Source organism: Lithobates pipiens, unplaced genomic scaffold (assembly GCF_037356315.1).
Source record: "Lithobates pipiens isolate NorthernLeopardFrog02 unplaced genomic scaffold, aLitPip1_a1.2 Scaffold_16, whole genome shotgun sequence".
NCBI classification, from domain to species: Eukaryota; Metazoa; Chordata; class Amphibia; order Anura; family Ranidae; genus Lithobates; species Lithobates pipiens.
Genome location: NW_027507748.1, coordinates 202,641,867 through 202,657,463, shown reverse-complemented (window position 1 = coordinate 202,657,463; position 15,597 = coordinate 202,641,867). Strand labels below are relative to the sequence as shown.

General features: G+C 36.3%; 17 non-coding genes across 17 annotated transcripts; all 17 read right to left on the bottom strand.

The window, feature by feature from the left end:
• Positions 1-272: 272 nt before the first annotated feature.
• On the bottom strand, positions 273-487 carry LOC143985038 (small nucleolar RNA U3). Its single transcript, XR_013275352.1, has one exon. It is a non-coding gene; the product is annotated as a small nucleolar RNA U3 (small nucleolar RNA).
• A 690-nt stretch (positions 488-1,177) lies between these two features.
• On the bottom strand, positions 1,178-1,392 carry LOC143985104 (small nucleolar RNA U3). Its single transcript, XR_013275410.1, has one exon. It is a non-coding gene; the product is annotated as a small nucleolar RNA U3 (small nucleolar RNA).
• Positions 1,393-2,082: 690 nt separating this feature from the next.
• On the bottom strand, positions 2,083-2,297 carry LOC143985215 (small nucleolar RNA U3). The gene has a single exon (XR_013275506.1). It is a non-coding gene; the product is annotated as a small nucleolar RNA U3 (small nucleolar RNA).
• Positions 2,298-2,991: 694 nt separating this feature from the next.
• Positions 2,992-3,206, bottom strand: LOC143985036 (small nucleolar RNA U3). Its single transcript, XR_013275351.1, has one exon. It is a non-coding gene; the product is annotated as a small nucleolar RNA U3 (small nucleolar RNA).
• Positions 3,207-3,896: 690 nt separating this feature from the next.
• On the bottom strand, positions 3,897-4,111 carry LOC143985116 (small nucleolar RNA U3). The gene has a single exon (XR_013275420.1). It is a non-coding gene; the product is annotated as a small nucleolar RNA U3 (small nucleolar RNA).
• A 689-nt stretch (positions 4,112-4,800) lies between these two features.
• LOC143984639 (small nucleolar RNA U3) lies at positions 4,801-5,015 on the bottom strand. The gene has a single exon (XR_013275010.1). It is a non-coding gene; the product is annotated as a small nucleolar RNA U3 (small nucleolar RNA).
• A 690-nt stretch (positions 5,016-5,705) lies between these two features.
• LOC143984856 (small nucleolar RNA U3) lies at positions 5,706-5,920 on the bottom strand. The gene has a single exon (XR_013275198.1). It is a non-coding gene; the product is annotated as a small nucleolar RNA U3 (small nucleolar RNA).
• Positions 5,921-6,610: 690 nt separating this feature from the next.
• On the bottom strand, positions 6,611-6,825 carry LOC143984855 (small nucleolar RNA U3). The gene has a single exon (XR_013275197.1). It is a non-coding gene; the product is annotated as a small nucleolar RNA U3 (small nucleolar RNA).
• A 690-nt stretch (positions 6,826-7,515) lies between these two features.
• Positions 7,516-7,730, bottom strand: LOC143984854 (small nucleolar RNA U3). Its single transcript, XR_013275196.1, has one exon. It is a non-coding gene; the product is annotated as a small nucleolar RNA U3 (small nucleolar RNA).
• Positions 7,731-8,420: 690 nt separating this feature from the next.
• LOC143985214 (small nucleolar RNA U3) lies at positions 8,421-8,635 on the bottom strand. The gene has a single exon (XR_013275505.1). It is a non-coding gene; the product is annotated as a small nucleolar RNA U3 (small nucleolar RNA).
• A 690-nt stretch (positions 8,636-9,325) lies between these two features.
• Positions 9,326-9,540, bottom strand: LOC143984853 (small nucleolar RNA U3). Its single transcript, XR_013275195.1, has one exon. It is a non-coding gene; the product is annotated as a small nucleolar RNA U3 (small nucleolar RNA).
• A 690-nt stretch (positions 9,541-10,230) lies between these two features.
• Positions 10,231-10,445, bottom strand: LOC143985213 (small nucleolar RNA U3). The gene has a single exon (XR_013275504.1). It is a non-coding gene; the product is annotated as a small nucleolar RNA U3 (small nucleolar RNA).
• Positions 10,446-11,134: 689 nt separating this feature from the next.
• On the bottom strand, positions 11,135-11,346 carry LOC143985182 (small nucleolar RNA U3). The gene has a single exon (XR_013275478.1). It is a non-coding gene; the product is annotated as a small nucleolar RNA U3 (small nucleolar RNA).
• Positions 11,347-12,041: 695 nt separating this feature from the next.
• LOC143984638 (small nucleolar RNA U3) lies at positions 12,042-12,256 on the bottom strand. Its single transcript, XR_013275009.1, has one exon. It is a non-coding gene; the product is annotated as a small nucleolar RNA U3 (small nucleolar RNA).
• A 690-nt stretch (positions 12,257-12,946) lies between these two features.
• LOC143984934 (small nucleolar RNA U3) lies at positions 12,947-13,161 on the bottom strand. Its single transcript, XR_013275265.1, has one exon. It is a non-coding gene; the product is annotated as a small nucleolar RNA U3 (small nucleolar RNA).
• A 693-nt stretch (positions 13,162-13,854) lies between these two features.
• LOC143984637 (small nucleolar RNA U3) lies at positions 13,855-14,069 on the bottom strand. The gene has a single exon (XR_013275008.1). It is a non-coding gene; the product is annotated as a small nucleolar RNA U3 (small nucleolar RNA).
• Positions 14,070-14,762: 693 nt separating this feature from the next.
• On the bottom strand, positions 14,763-14,977 carry LOC143984636 (small nucleolar RNA U3). Its single transcript, XR_013275007.1, has one exon. It is a non-coding gene; the product is annotated as a small nucleolar RNA U3 (small nucleolar RNA).
• Positions 14,978-15,597: the final 620 nt, after the last annotated feature.

The window sequence follows — 15,597 nt, the reverse complement described above, 5'->3', positions numbered from 1 at the left end:
ATAAAGCACCATAATTTTTCCTTGGGTTCCGTGAGCGTTGTTTCAGTTTTGCAATTCCTCCAAGCGCAGAAGCCAAAGGAAAAACATTGGCAGCTACTGCGTGTCACACTGCAAATAATCTTCCCACATAGAAGTATAATGTCAATTTTTTCCTTTCCATCTGACAAATACAAAAAAAAAAAAAAAAGAGCATAGTTTTCAAAATAGACAAAAACACAAACTTGCAAACTCAGCTGTTTTTAAAACAAAAATAGACATTTAGCATTCAAACAACCACTCTGAATGAGTTCCCGCCAGCCATCTTCCCATCAGGAAAGATGACCAAGTCATCAAATGGTGGCAGCATCTGCAGAGAGCAGCACTGCCAACAGCAGTCCTAATGAGACAAGAACCCTAAAATTCATCATCGTGGAAGGTGAGTATGGACACTTTCGAGCACATTTCTCCCTTTGCATTCTACAGAAATGATCCCTCAAAATATAGTCCTACCTTGACAAATCAAAGATTTCAGCAACATTTTAATCACTATTCCTTCAACAAATTGTGAACATGTTTGTCAAAATCCAATGTAAACTACTTGTAGAAATCAAGTAGTAATAATTAATATGCCTGTTTGCCAATGTCCTATTCTAAAGAAAAATAATTTTGCAATTCTTTTCTCTCAAATTGTAACATTTCTTGATGCCTTATATTGGCTATCTTGATTCTTTTGGATGTCCTTTTGGTAAGCCGAGCAAAGTTTTAACAGCACCTCACAGTCTTGTTCAGCGCAGTAACAGGAGAAACTAAAACACAGATGGAGTATTTTTGTTTCCACCACTTTAAAAACAGAATGGTCTGGCATGTTTCTTTTGCTTCCGAAAGAATGGTTTGTCAGTGATGACAGTATTTTCTTTATCTTTTTAACATATAAAGCACCATAATTTTTCCTTGGGTTCCGTGAGCGTTGTTTCAGTTTTGCAATTCCTCCAAGCGCAGAAGCCAAAGGAAAAACATTGGCAGCTACTGCGTGTCACACTGCAAATAATCTTCCCACATAGAAGTATAATGTCATTTTTTTCCTTTCCATCTGACAAATACAAAAAAAAAAAAAAGCATAGTTTTCAAAATAGACAAAAACACAAACTTACAAACTCAGCTGTTTTTAAAACAAAAATAGACATTTAGCATTCAAACAACCACTCTGAATGAGTTCGCGCCAGCCATCTTCCCATCAGGAAAGATGACCAAGTCATCAAATGGTGGCAGCATCTGCAGAGAGCAGCACTGCCAACAGCAGTCCTAATGAGACAAGAACCCTAAAATTCATCATCGTGGAAGGTGAGTATGGACACTTTCGAGCACATTTCTCCCTTTGCATTCTACAGAAACGATCCCTGAAAATATAGTCCTACCTTGACAAATCATAGATTTCAGCAACATTTTAATCACTATTCCTTCAACAAATTGTGAACATGTTTGTCAAAATCCAATGTAAACTACTTGTAGAAATCAAGTAGTAATAATTAATATGCCTGTTTGCCAATGTCCTATTCTAAAGAAAAATAATTTTGCAATTCTTTTCTCTCAAATTGTAACATTTCTTGATGCCTTATATTGGCTATCTTGATTCTTTTGGATGTCCTTTTGGTAAGCCGAGCAAAGTTTTAACAGCACCTCACAGTCTTGTTCAGCGCAGTAACAGGAGAAACTAAAACACAGATGGAGTATTTTTGTTTCCACCACTTTAAAAACAGAATGGTCTGGCATGTTTCTTTTGCTTCCGAAAGAATGGTTTGTCAGTGATGACAGTATTTTCTTTATCTTTTTAACATATAAAGCACCATAATTTTTCCTTGGGTTCCGTGAGCGTTGTTTCAGTTTTGCAATTCCTCCAAGCGCAGAAGCCAAAGGAAAAACATTGGCAGCTACTGCGTGTCACACTGCAAATAATCTTCCCACATAAAAGTATAATGTCATTTTTTTCCTTTCCATCTGACAAATACAAAAAAAAAAACAAGCATAGTTTTCAAAATAGACAAAAATACAAACTTACAAACTCAGCTGTTTTTAAAACAAAAATAGACATTTAGCATTCAAACAACCACTCTGAATGAGTTCGCGCCAGCCATCTTCCCATCAGGAAAGATGACCAAGTCATCAAATGGTGGCAGCATCTGCAGAGAGCAGCACTGCCAACAGCAGTCCTAATGAGACAAGAACCCTAAAATTCATCATCGTGGAAGGTGAGTATGGACACTTTCGAGCACATTTCTCCCTTTGCATTCTACAGAAACAATCCCTGAAAATATAGTCCTACCTTGACAAATCTAAGATTTCAGCAACATTTTAATCACTATTCCTTCAACAAATTGTGAACATGTTTGTCAAAAGCCAATGTAAACTACTTGTAGAAATCAAGTAGTAATAATTAATATGCCTGTTTGCCAATGTCCTATTCTAAAGAAAAATAATTTTGCAATTCTTTTCTCTCAAATTGTAACATTTCTTGATGCCTTATATTGGCTATCTTGATTCTTTTGGATGTCCTTTTGGTAAGCCGAGCAAAGTTTTAACAGCACCTCACAGTCTTGTTCAGCGCAGTAACAGGAGAAACTAAAACACAGATGGAGTATTTTTGTTTCCACCACTTTAAAAACAGAATGGTCTGGCATGTTTCTTTTGCTTCCGAAAGAATGGTTTGTCAGTGATGACAGTATTTTCTTTATCTTTTTAACATATAAAGCACCATAATTTTTCCTTGGGTTCCGTGAGCGTTGTTTCAGTTTTGCAATTCCTCCAAGCGCAGAAGCCAAAGGAAAAACATTGGCAGCTACTGCGTGTCACACTGCAAATAATCTTCCCACATAGAAGTATAATGTCAATTTTTTCCTTTCCATCTGACAAATACAAAAAAAAAAAAAAAAGAGCATAGTTTTCAAAATAGACAAAAACACAAACTTGCAAACTCAGCTGTTTTTAAAACAAAAATAGACATTTAGCATTCAAACAACCACTCTGAATGAGTTCCCGCCAGCCATCTTCCCATCAGGAAAGATGACCAAGTCATCAAATGGTGGCAGCATCTGCAGAGAGCAGCACTGCCAACAGCAGTCCTAATGAGACAAGAACCCTAAAATTCATCATCGTGGAAGGTGAGTATGGACACTTTCGAGCACATTTCTCCCTTTGCATTCTACAGAAATGATCCCTCAAAATATAGTCCTACCTTGACAAATCAAAGATTTCAGCAACATTTTAATCACTATTCCTTCAACAAATTGTGAACATGTTTGTCAAAATCCAATGTAAACTACTTGTAGAAATCAAGTAGTAATAATTAATATGCCTGTTTGCCAATGTCCTATTCTAAAGAAAAATAATTTTGCAATTCTTTTCTCTCAAATTGTAACATTTCTTGATGCCTTATATTGGCTATCTTGATTCTTTTGGATGTCCTTTTGGTAAGCCGAGCAAAGTTTTAACAGCACCTCACAGTCTTGTTCAGCGCAGTAACAGGAGAAACTAAAACACAGATGGAGTATTTTTGTTTCCACCACTTTAAAAACAGAATGGTCTGGCATGTTTCTTTTGCTTCCGAAAGAATGGTTTGTCAGTGATGACAGTATTTTCTTTATCTTTTTAACATATAAAGCACCATAATTTTTCCTTGGGTTCCGTGAGCGTTGTTTCAGTTTTGCAATTCCTCCAAGCGCAGAAGCCAAAGGAAAAACATTGGCAGCTACTGCGTGTCACACTGCAAATAATCTTCCCACATAGAAGTATAATGTCATTTTTTTCCTTTCCATCTGACAAATACAAAAAAAAAAAAAAGCATAGTTTTCAAAATAGACAAAAACACAAACTTGCAAACTCAGCTGTTTTTAAAACAAAAATAGACATTTAGCATTCAAACAACCAGTCTGAATGAGTTCCCGCCAGCCATCTTCCCATCAGGAAAGATGACCAAGTCATCAAATGGTGGCAGCATCTGCAGAGAGCAGCACTGCCAACAGCAGTCCTAATGAGACAAGAACCCTAAAATTCATCATCGTGGAAGGTGAGTATGGACACTTTCGAGCACATTTCTCCCTTTGCATTCTACAGAAATGATCCCTGAAAATATAGTCCTACCTTGACAAATCAACGATTTCAGCAACATTTTAATCACTATTCCTTCAACAAATTGTGAACATGTTTGTCAAAATCCAATGTAAACTACTTGTAGAAATCGAGTAGTAATAATTAATATGCCTGTTTGCCAATGTCCTATTCTAAAGAAAAATAATTTTGCAATTCTTTTCTCTCAAATTGTAACATTTCTTGATGCCTTATATTGGCTATCTTGATTCTTTTGGATGTCCTTTTGGTAAGCCGAGCAAAGTTTTAACAGCACCTCACAGTCTTGTTCAGCGCAGTAACAGGAGAAACTAAAACACAGATGGAGTATTTTTGTTTCCACCACTTTAAAAACAGAATGGTCTGGCATGTTTCTTTTGCTTCCGAAAGAATGGTTTGTCAGTGATGACAGTATTTTCTTTATCTTTTTAACATATAAAGCACCATAATTTTTCCTTGGGTTCCGTGAGCGTTGTTTCAGTTTTGCAATTCCTCCAAGCGCAGAAGCCAAAGGAAAAACATTGGCAGCTACTGCGTGTCACACTGCAAATAATCTTCCCACATAGTAGTATAATGTCATTTTTTTCCTTTCCATCTGACAAATACAAAAAAAAAATAAGCATAGTTTTCAAAATAGACAAAAACACAAACTTGCAAACTCAGCTGTTTTTAAAACAAAAATAGACATTTAGCATTCAAACAACCACTCTGAATGAGTTCCCGCCAGCCATCTTCCCATCAGGAAAGATGACCAAGTCATCAAATGGTGGCAGCATCTGCAGAGAGCAGCACTGCCAACAGCAGTCCTAATGAGACAAGAACCCTAAAATTCATCATCGTGGAAGGTGAGTATGGACACTTTCGAGCACATTTCTCCCTTTGCATTCTACAGAAATGATCCCTGAAAATATAGTCCTACCTTGACAAATCAACGATTTCAGCAACATTTTAATCACTATTCCTTCAACAAATTGTGAACATGTTTGTCAAAATCCAATGTAAACTACTTGTAGAAATCAAGTAGTAATAATTAATATGCCTGTTTGCCAATGTCCTATTCTAAAGAAAAATAATTTTGCAATTCTTTTCTCTCAAATTGTAACATTTCTTGATGCCTTATATTGGCTATCTTGATTCTTTTGGATGTCCTTTTGGTAAGCCGAGCAAAGTTTTAACAGCACCTCACAGTCTTGTTCAGCGCAGTAACAGGAGAAACTAAAACACAGATGGAGTATTTTTGTTTCCACCACTTTAAAAACAGAATGGTCTGGCATGTTTCTTTTGATTCCGAAAGAATGGTTTGTCAGTGATGACAGTATTTTCTTTATCTTTTTAACATATAAAGCACCATAATTTTTCCTTGGGTTCCGTGAGCGTTGTTTCAGTTTTGCAATTCCTCCAAGCGCAGAAGCCAAAGGAAAAACATTGGCAGCTACTGCGTGTCACACTGCAAATAATCTTCCCACATAGAAGTATAATGTCATTTTTTTCCTTTCCATCTGACAAATACAAAAAAAAAAAAAAGCATAGTTTTCAAAATAGACAAAAACACAAACTTGCAAACTCAGCTGTTTTTAAAACAAAAATAGACATTTAGCATTCAAACAACCACTCTGAATGAGTTCCCGCCAGCCACCTTCCCATCAGGAAAGATGACCAAGTCATCAAATGGTGGCAGCATCTGCAGAGAGCAGCACTGCCAACAGCAGTCCTAATGAGACAAGAACCCTAAAATTCATCATCGTGGAAGGTGAGTATGGACACTTTCGAGCACATTTCTCCCTTTGCATTCTACAGAAATGATCCCTGAAAATATAGTCCTACCTTGACAAATCAAAGATTTCAGCAACATTTTAATCACTATTCCTTCAACAAACTGTGAACATGTTTGTCAAAATGCAATGTAAACTACTTGTAGAAATCAAGTAGTAATAATTAATATGCCTGTTTGCCAATGTCCTATTCTAAAGAAAAATAATTTTGCAATTCTTTTCTCTCAAATTGTAACATTTCTTGATGCCTTATATTGGCTATCTTGATTCTTTTGGATGTCCTTTTGGTAAGCCGAGCAAAGTTTTAACAGCACCTCACAGTCTTGTTCAGCGCAGTAACAGGAGAAACTAAAACACAGATGGAGTATTTTTGTTTCCACCACTTTAAAAACAGAATGGTCTGGCATGTTTCTTTTGCTTCCGAAAGAATGGTTTGTCAGTGATGACAGTATTTTCTTTATCTTTTTAACATATAAAGCACCATAATTTTTCCTTGGGTTCCGTGAGCGTTGTTTCAGTTTTGCAATTCCTCCAAGCGCAGAAGCCAAAGGAAAAACATTGGCAGCTACTGCGTGTCACACTGCAAATAATCTTCCCACATAGAAGTATAATGTCATTTTTTTCCTTTCCATCTGACAAATACAAAAAAAAAAAAAAGCATAGTTTTCAAAATAGACAAAAACACAAACTTGCAAACTCAGCTGTTTTTAAAACAAAAATAGACATTTAGCATTCAAACAACCACTCTGAATGAGTTCCCGCCAGCCACCTTCCCATCAGGAAAGATGACCAAGTCATCAAATGGTGGCAGCATCTGCAGAGAGCAGCACTGCCAACAGCAGTCCTAATGAGACAAGAACCCTAAAATTCATCATCGTGGAAGGTGAGTATGGACACTTTCGAGCACATTTCTCCCTTTGCATTCTACAGAAATGATCCCTGAAAATATAGTCCTACCTTGACAAATCAACGATTTCAGCAACATTTTAATCACTATTCCTTCAACAAATTGTGAACATGTTTGTCAAAATCCAATGTAAACTACTTGTAGAAATCAAGTAGTAATAATTAATATGCCTGTTTGCCAATGTCCTATTCTAAAGAAAAATAATTTTGCAATTCTTTTCTCTCAAATTGTAACATTTCTTGATGCCTTATATTGGCTATCTTGATTCTTTTGGATGTCCTTTTGGTAAGCCGAGCAAAGTTTTAACAGCACCTCACAGTCTTGTTCAGCGCAGTAACAGGAGAAACTAAAACACAGATGGAGTATTTTTGTTTCCACCACTTTAAAAACAGAATGGTCTGGCATGTTTCTTTTGATTCCGAAAGAATGGTTTGTCAGTGATGACAGTATTTTCTTTATCTTTTTAACATATAAAGCACCATAATTTTTCCTTGGGTTCCGTGAGCGTTGTTTCAGTTTTGCAATTCCTCCAAGCGCAGAAGCCAAAGGAAAAACATTGGCAGCTACTGCATGTCACACTGCAAATAATCTTCCCACATAGAAGTATAATGTCATTTTTTTCCTTTCCATCTGACAAATACAAAAAAAAAAAAAAGCATAGTTTTCAAAATAGACAAAAACACAAACTTGCAAACTCAGCTGTTTTTAAAACAAAAATAGACATTTAGCATTCAAACAACCACTCTGAATGAGTTCCCGCCAGCCACCTTCCCATCAGGAAAGATGACCAAGTCATCAAATGGTGGCAGCATCTGCAGAGAGCAGCACTGCCAACAGCAGTCCTAATGAGACAAGAACCCTAAAATTCATCATCGTGGAAGGTGAGTATGGACACTTTCGAGCACATTTCTCCCTTTGCATTCTACAGAAATGATCCCTGAAAATATAGTCCTACCTTGACAAATCAAAGATTTCAGCAACATTTTAATCACTATTCCTTCAACAAACTGTGAACATGTTTGTCAAAATGCAATGTAAACTACTTGTAGAAATCAAGTAGTAATAATTAATATGCCTGTTTGCCAATGTCCTATTCTAAAGAAAAATAATTTTGCAATTCTTTTCTCTCAAATTGTAACATTTCTTGATGCCTTATATTGGCTATCTTGATTCTTTTGGATGTCCTTTTGGTAAGCCGAGCAAAGTTTTAACAGCACCTCACAGTCTTGTTCAGCGCAGTAACAGGAGAAACTAAAACACAGATGGAGTATTTTTGTTTCCACCACTTTAAAAACAGAATGGTCTGGCATGTTTCTTTTGCTTCCGAAAGAATGGTTTGTCAGTGATGACAGTATTTTCTTTATCTTTTTAACATATAAAGCACCATAATTTTTCCTTGGGTTCCGTGAGCGTTGTTTCAGTTTTGCAATTCCTCCAAGCGCAGAAGCCAAAGGAAAAACATTGGCAGCTACTGCGTGTCACACTGCAAATAATCTTCCCACATAGAAGTATAATGTCATTTTTTTCCTTTCCATCTGACAAATACAAAAAAAAAAAAAAGCATAGTTTTCAAAATAGACAAAAACACAAACTTACAAACTCAGCTGTTTTTAAAACAAAAATAGACATTTAGCATTCAAACAACCACTCTGAATGAGTTCGCGCCAGCCATCTTCCCATCAGGAAAGATGACCAAGTCATCAAATGGTGGCAGCATCTGCAGAGAGCAGCACTGCCAACAGCAGTCCTAATGAGACAAGAACCCTAAAATTCATCATCGTGGAAGGTGAGTATGGACACTTTCGAGCACATTTCTCCCTTTGCATTCTACAGAAACAATCCCTGAAAATATAGTCCTACCTTGACAAATCTAAGATTTCAGCAACATTTTAATCACTATTCCTTCAACAAATTGTGAACATGTTTGTCAAAATCCAATGTAAACTACTTGTAGAAATCAAGTAGTAATAATTAATATGCCTGTTTGCCAATGTCCTATTCTAAAGAAAAATAATTTTGCAATTCTTTTCTCTCAAATTGTAACATTTCTTGATGCCTTATATTGGCTATCTTGATTCTTTTGGATGTCCTTTTGGTAAGCCGAGCAAAGTTTTAACAGCACCTCACAGTCTTGTTCAGCGCAGTAACAGGAGAAACTAAAACACAGATGGAGTATTTTTGTTTCCACCACTTTAAAAACAGAATGGTCTGGCATGTTTCTTTTGCTTCCGAAAGAATGGTTTGTCAGTGATGACAGTATTTTCTTTATCTTTTTAACATATAAAGCACCATAATTTTTCCTTGGGTTCCGTGAGCGTTGTTTCAGTTTTGCAATTCCTCCAAGCGCAGAAGCCAAAGGAAAAACATTGGCAGCTACTGCGTGTCACACTGCAAATAATCTTCCCACATAGAAGTATAATGTCATTTTTTTCCTTTCCATCTGACAAATACAAAAAAAAAAAAAAGCATAGTTTTCAAAATAGACAAAAACACAAACTTGCAAACTCAGCTGTTTTTAAAACAAAAATAGACATTTAGCATTCAAACAACCACTCTGAATGAGTTCCCGCCAGCCACCTTCCCATCAGGAAAGATGACCAAGTCATCAAATGGTGGCAGCATCTGCAGAGAGCAGCACTGCCAACAGCAGTCCTAATGAGACAAGAACCCTAAAATTCATCATCGTGGAAGGTGAGTATGGACACTTTCGAGCACATTTCTCCCTTTGCATTCTACAGAAATGATCCCTGAAAATATAGTCCTACCTTGACAAATCAAAGATTTCAGCAACATTTTAATCACTATTCCTTCAACAAACTGTGAACATGTTTGTCAAAATGCAATGTAAACTACTTGTAGAAATCAAGTAGTAATAATTAATATGCCTGTTTGCCAATGTCCTATTCTAAAGAAAAATAATTTTGCAATTCTTTTCTCTCAAATTGTAACATTTCTTGATGCCTTATATTGGCTATCTTGATTCTTTTGGATGTCCTTTTGGTAAGCCGAGCAAAGTTTTAACAGCACCTCACAGTCTTGTTCAGCGCAGTAACAGGAGAAACTAAAACACAGATGGAGTATTTTTGTTTCCACCACTTTAAAAACAGAATGGTCTGGCATGTTTCTTTTGCTTCCGAAAGAATGGTTTGTCAGTGATGACAGTATTTTCTTTATCTTTTTAACATATAAAGCACCATAATTTTTCCTTGGGTTCCGTGAGCGTTGTTTCAGTTTTGCAATTCCTCCAAGCGCAGAAGCCAAAGGAAAAACATTGGCAGCTACTGCGTGTCACACTGCAAATAATCTTCCCACATAGAAGTATAATGTCATTTTTTTCCTTTCCATCTGACAAATACAAAAAAAAAAAAAAGCATAGTTTTCAAAATAGACAAAAACACAAACTTACAAACTCAGCTGTTTTTAAAACAAAAATAGACATTTAGCATTCAAACAACCACTCTGAATGAGTTCGCGCCAGCCATCTTCCCATCAGGAAAGATGACCAAGTCATCAAATGGTGGCAGCATCTGCAGAGAGCAGCACTGCCAACAGCAGTCCTAATGAGACAAGAACCCTAAAATTCATCATCGTGGAAGGTGAGTATGGACACTTTCGAGCACATTTCTCCCTTTGCATTCTACAGAAACAATCCCTGAAAATATAGTCCTACCTTGACAAATCAAAGATTTCAGCAACATTTTAATCACTATTCCTTCAACAAATTGTGAACATGTTTGTCAAAATCCAATGTAAACTACTTGTAGAAATCAAGTAGTAATAATTAATATGCCTGTTTGCCAATGTCCTATTCTAAAGAAAAATAATTTTGCAATTCTTTTCTCTCAAATTGTAACATTTCTTGATGCCTTATATTGGCTATCTTGATTCTTTTCGATGTCCTTTTGGTAAGCCGAGCAAAGTTTTAACAGCACCTCACAGTCTTGTTCAGCGCAGTAACAGGAGAAACTAAAACACAGATGGAGTATTTTTGTTTCCACCACTTTAAAAACAGAATGGTCTGGCATGTTTCTTTTGCTTCCGAAAGAATGGTTTGTCAGTGATGACAGTATTTTCTTTATCTTTTTAACATATAAAGCACCATCATTTTTCCTTGGGTTCCGTGAGCGTTGTTTCAGTTTTGCAATTCCTCCAAGCGCAGAAGCCAAAGGAAAAACATTGGCAGCTACTGCGTGTCACACTGCAAATAATCTTCCCACATAGAAGTATAATGTCATTTTTTTCCTTTCCATCCGACAAATCCAAAAAAAAAAAAAGCATAGTTTTCAAAATAGACAAAAACACAAACTTGCAAACTCAGCTGTTTTTAAAACAAAAATAGACATTTAGCATTCAAACAACCACTCTGAATGAGTTCCCGCCAGCCATCTTCCCATCAGGAAAGATGACCAAGTCATCAAATGGTGGCAGCATCTGCAGAGAGCAGCACTGCCAACAGCAGTCCTAATGAGACAAAAACCCTAAAATTGATCATCGTGGAAGGTGAGTATGGACACTTTCGAGCACATTTCTCCCTTTGCATTCTACAGAAATGATCGCTGAAATAATAGCCCTACCTTGACAAATCAAAGATTTCAGCAACATTTTAATCACTATTCCTTCAACAAATTGTGAACATGTTTGTCAAAATCCAATGTAAACTACTTGTAGAAATCAAGTAGTAATAATTAATATGCCTGTTTGCCAATGTCCTATTCTAAAGAAAAATAATTTTGCAATTCTTTTCTCTCAAATTGTAACATTTCTTGATGCCTTATATTGGCTATCTTGATTCTTTTGGATGTCCTTTTGGTAAGCCGAGCAAAGTTTTAACAGCACCTCACAGTCTTGTTCAGCGCAGTAACAGGAGAAACTAAAACACAGATGGAGTATTTTTGTTTCCACCACTTTAAAAACAGAATGGTCTGGCATGTTTCTTTTGCTTCCGAAAGAATGGTTTGTCAGTGATGACAGTATTTTCTTTATCTTTTTAACATATAAAGCACCATAATTTTTCCTTGGGTTCCGTGAGCGTTGTTTCAGTTTTGCAATTCCTCCAAGCGCAGAAGCCAAAGGAAAAACATTGGCAGCTACTGCGTGTCACACTGCAAATAATCTTCCCACATAGAAGTATAATGTCATTTTTTTCCTTTCCATCTGACAAATACAAAAAAAAAAAAAAAAGCATAGTTTTCAAAATAGACAAAAACACAAACTTGCAAACTCAGCTGTTTTTAAAACAAAAATAGACATTTAGCATTCAAACAACCACTCTGAATGAGTTCCCGCCAGCCATCTTCCCATCAGGAAAGATGACCAAGTCATCAAATGGTGGCAGCATCTGCAGAGAGCAGCACTGCCAACAGCAGTCCTAATGAGACAAGAACCCTAAAATTCATCATCGTGGAAGGTGAGTATGGACACTTTCGAGCACATTTCTCCCTTTGCATTCTACAGAAATGATCCCTGAAAATATAGTCCTACCTTGACAAATCATAGATTTCAGCAACATTTTAATCACTATTCCTTCAACAAATTGTGAACATGTTTGTCAAAATCCAATGTAAACTACTTGTAGAAATCAAGTAGTAATAATTAATATGCCTGTTTGCCAATGTCCTATTCTAAAGAAAAATAATTTTGCAATTCTTTTCTCTCAAATTGTAACATTTCTTGATGCCTTATATTGGCTATCTTGATTCTTTTGGATGTCCTTTTGGTAAGCCGAGCAAAGTTTTAACAGCACCTCACAGTCTTGTTCAGCGCAGTAACAGGAGAAACTAAAACACAGATGGAGTATTTTTGTTTCCACCACTTTAAAAACAGAATGGTCTGGCATGTTTCTTTTGCTTCCGAAAGAATGGTTTGTCAGTGATGACAGTATTTTCTTTATCTTTTTAACATATAAAGCACCATAATTTTTCCTTGGGTTCCGTGAGCGTTGTTTCAGTTTTGCAATTCCTCCAAGCGCAGAAGCCAAAGGAAAAACATTGGCAGCTACTGCGTGTCACACTGCAAATAATCTTCCCACATAGAAGTATAATGTCATTTTTTTCCTTTCCATCTGACAAATACAGAAAAAAAAAAAAGCATAGTTTTCAAAATAGACAAAAACACAAACTTGCAAACTCAGCTGTTTTTAAAACAAAAATAGACATTTAGCATTCAAACAACCACTCTGAATGAGTTCCCGCCAGCCATCTTCCCATCAGGAAAGATGACCAAGTCATCAAATGGTGGCAGGATCTGCAGAGAGCAGCACTGCCAACAGCAGTCCTAATGAGACAAGAACCCTAAAATTCATCATCGTGGAAGGTGAGTATGGACACTTTCGAGCACATTTCTCCCTTTGCATTCTACAGAAATGATCCCTGAAAATATAGTCCTACCTTGACAAATCAAAGATTTCAGCAACATTTTAATCACTATTCCTTCAACAAATTGTGAACATGTTTGTCAAAATCCAATGTAAACTACTTGTAGAAATCAAGTAGTAATAATTAATATGCCTGTTTGCCAATGTCCTATTCTAAAGAAAAATAATTTTGCAATTCTTTTCTCTCAAATTGTAACATTTCTTGATGCCTTATATTGGCTATCTTGATTCTTTTGGATGTCCTTTTGGTAAGCCGAGCAAAGTTTTAACAGCACCTCACAGTCTTGTTCAGCGCAGTAACAGGAGAAACTAAAACACAGATGGAGTATTTTTGTTTCCACCACTTTAAAAACAGAATGGTCTGGCATGTTTCTTTTGCTTCCGAAAGAATGGTTTGTCAGTGATGACAGTATTTTCTTTATCTTTTTAACATATAAAGCACCATAATTTTTCCTTGGGTTCCGTGAGCGTTGTTTCAGTTTTGCAATTCCTCCAAGCGCAGAAGCCAAAGGAAAAACATTGGCAGCTACTGCGTGTCACACTGCAAATAATCTTCCCACATAGAAGTATAATGTCATTTTTTTCCTTTCCATCTGACAAATACAAAAAAAAAAAAAAAAAGCATAGTTTTCAAAATAGACAAAAACACAAACTTGCAAACTCAGCTGTTTTTAAAACAAAAATAGACATTTAGCATTCAAACAACCACTCTGAATGAGTTCCCGCCAGCCATCTTCCCATCAGGAAAGATGACCAAGTCATCAAATGGTGGCAGCATCTGCAGAGAGCAGCACTGCCAACAGCAGTCCTAATGAGACAAGAACCCTAAAATTCATCATCGTGGAAGGTGAGTATGGACACTTTCGAGCACATTTCTCCCTTTGCATTCTACAGAAATGATCCCTGAAAATATAGTCCTACCTTGACAAATCAAAGATTTCAGCAACATTTTAATCACTATTCCTTCAACAAATTGTGAACATGTTTGTCAAAATCCAATGTAAACTACTTGTAGAAATCAAGTAGTAATAATTAATATGCCTGTTTGCCAATGTCCTATTCTAAAGAAAAATAATTTAGCAATTCTTTTCTCTCAAATTGTAACATTTCTTGATGCCTTATATTGGCTATCTTGATTCTTTTGGATGTCCTTTTGGTAAGCCGAGCAAAGTTTTAACAGCACCTCACAGTCTTGTTCAGCGCAGTAACAGGAGAAACTAAAACACAGATGGAGTATTTTTGTTTCCACCACTTTAAAAACAGAATGGTCTGGCATGTTTCTTTTGCTTCCGAAAGAATGGTTTGTCAGTGATGACAGTATTTTCTTTATCTTTTTAACATATAAAGCACCATAATTTTTCCTTGGGTTCCGTGAGCGTTGTTTCAGTTTTGCAATTCCTCCAAGCGCAGAAGCCAAAGGAAAAACATTGGCAGCTACTGCGTGTCACACTGCAAATAATCTTCCCACATAGAAGTATAATGTCATTTTTTTCCTTTCCATCTGACAAATACAAAAAAAAAAAAAAAAAGCATAGTTTTCAAAATAGACAAAAACACAAACTTGCAAACTCAGCTGTTTTTAAAACAAAAATAGACATTTAGCATTCAAACAACCACTCTGAATGAGTTCCCGCCAGCCATCTTCCCATCAGGAAAGATGACCAAGTCATCAAATGGTGGCAGCATCTGCAGAGAGCAGCACTGCCAACAGCAGTCCTAATGAGACAAGAACCCTAAAATTCATCATCGTGGAAGGTGAGTATGGACACTTTCGAGCACATTTCTCCCTTTGCATTCTACAGAAATGATCCCTGAAAATATAGTCCTACCTTGACAAATCATAGATTTCAGCAACATTTTAATCACTATTCCTTCAACAAATTGTGAACATGTTTGTCAAAATCCAATGTAAACTACTTGTAGAAATCAAGTAGTAATAATTAATATGCCTGTTTGCCAATGTCCTATTCTAAAGAAAAATAATTTTGCAATTCTTTTCTCTCAAATTGTAACATTTCTTGATGCCTTATATTGGCTATCTTGATTCTTTTGGATGTCCTTTTGGTAAGCCGAGCAAAGTTTTAACAGCACCTCACAGTCTTGTTCAGCGCAGTAACAGGAGAAACTAAAACACAGATGGAGTATTTTTGTTTCCACCACTTTAAAAACAGAATGGTCTGGCATGTTTCTTTTGCTTCCGAAAGAATGGTTTGTCAGTGATGACAGTATTTTCTTTATCTTTTTAACATATAAAGCACCATAATTTTTCCTTGGGTTCCGTGAGCGTTGTTTCAGTTTTGCAATTCCTCCAAGCGCAGAAGCCAAAGGAAAAACATTGGCAGCTACTGCGTGTCACACTGCAAATAATCTTCCCACATAGAAGTATAATGTCATTTTTTTCCTTTCCATCTGACAAATACAAAAAAAAAAAAAAAGCATAGTTTTCA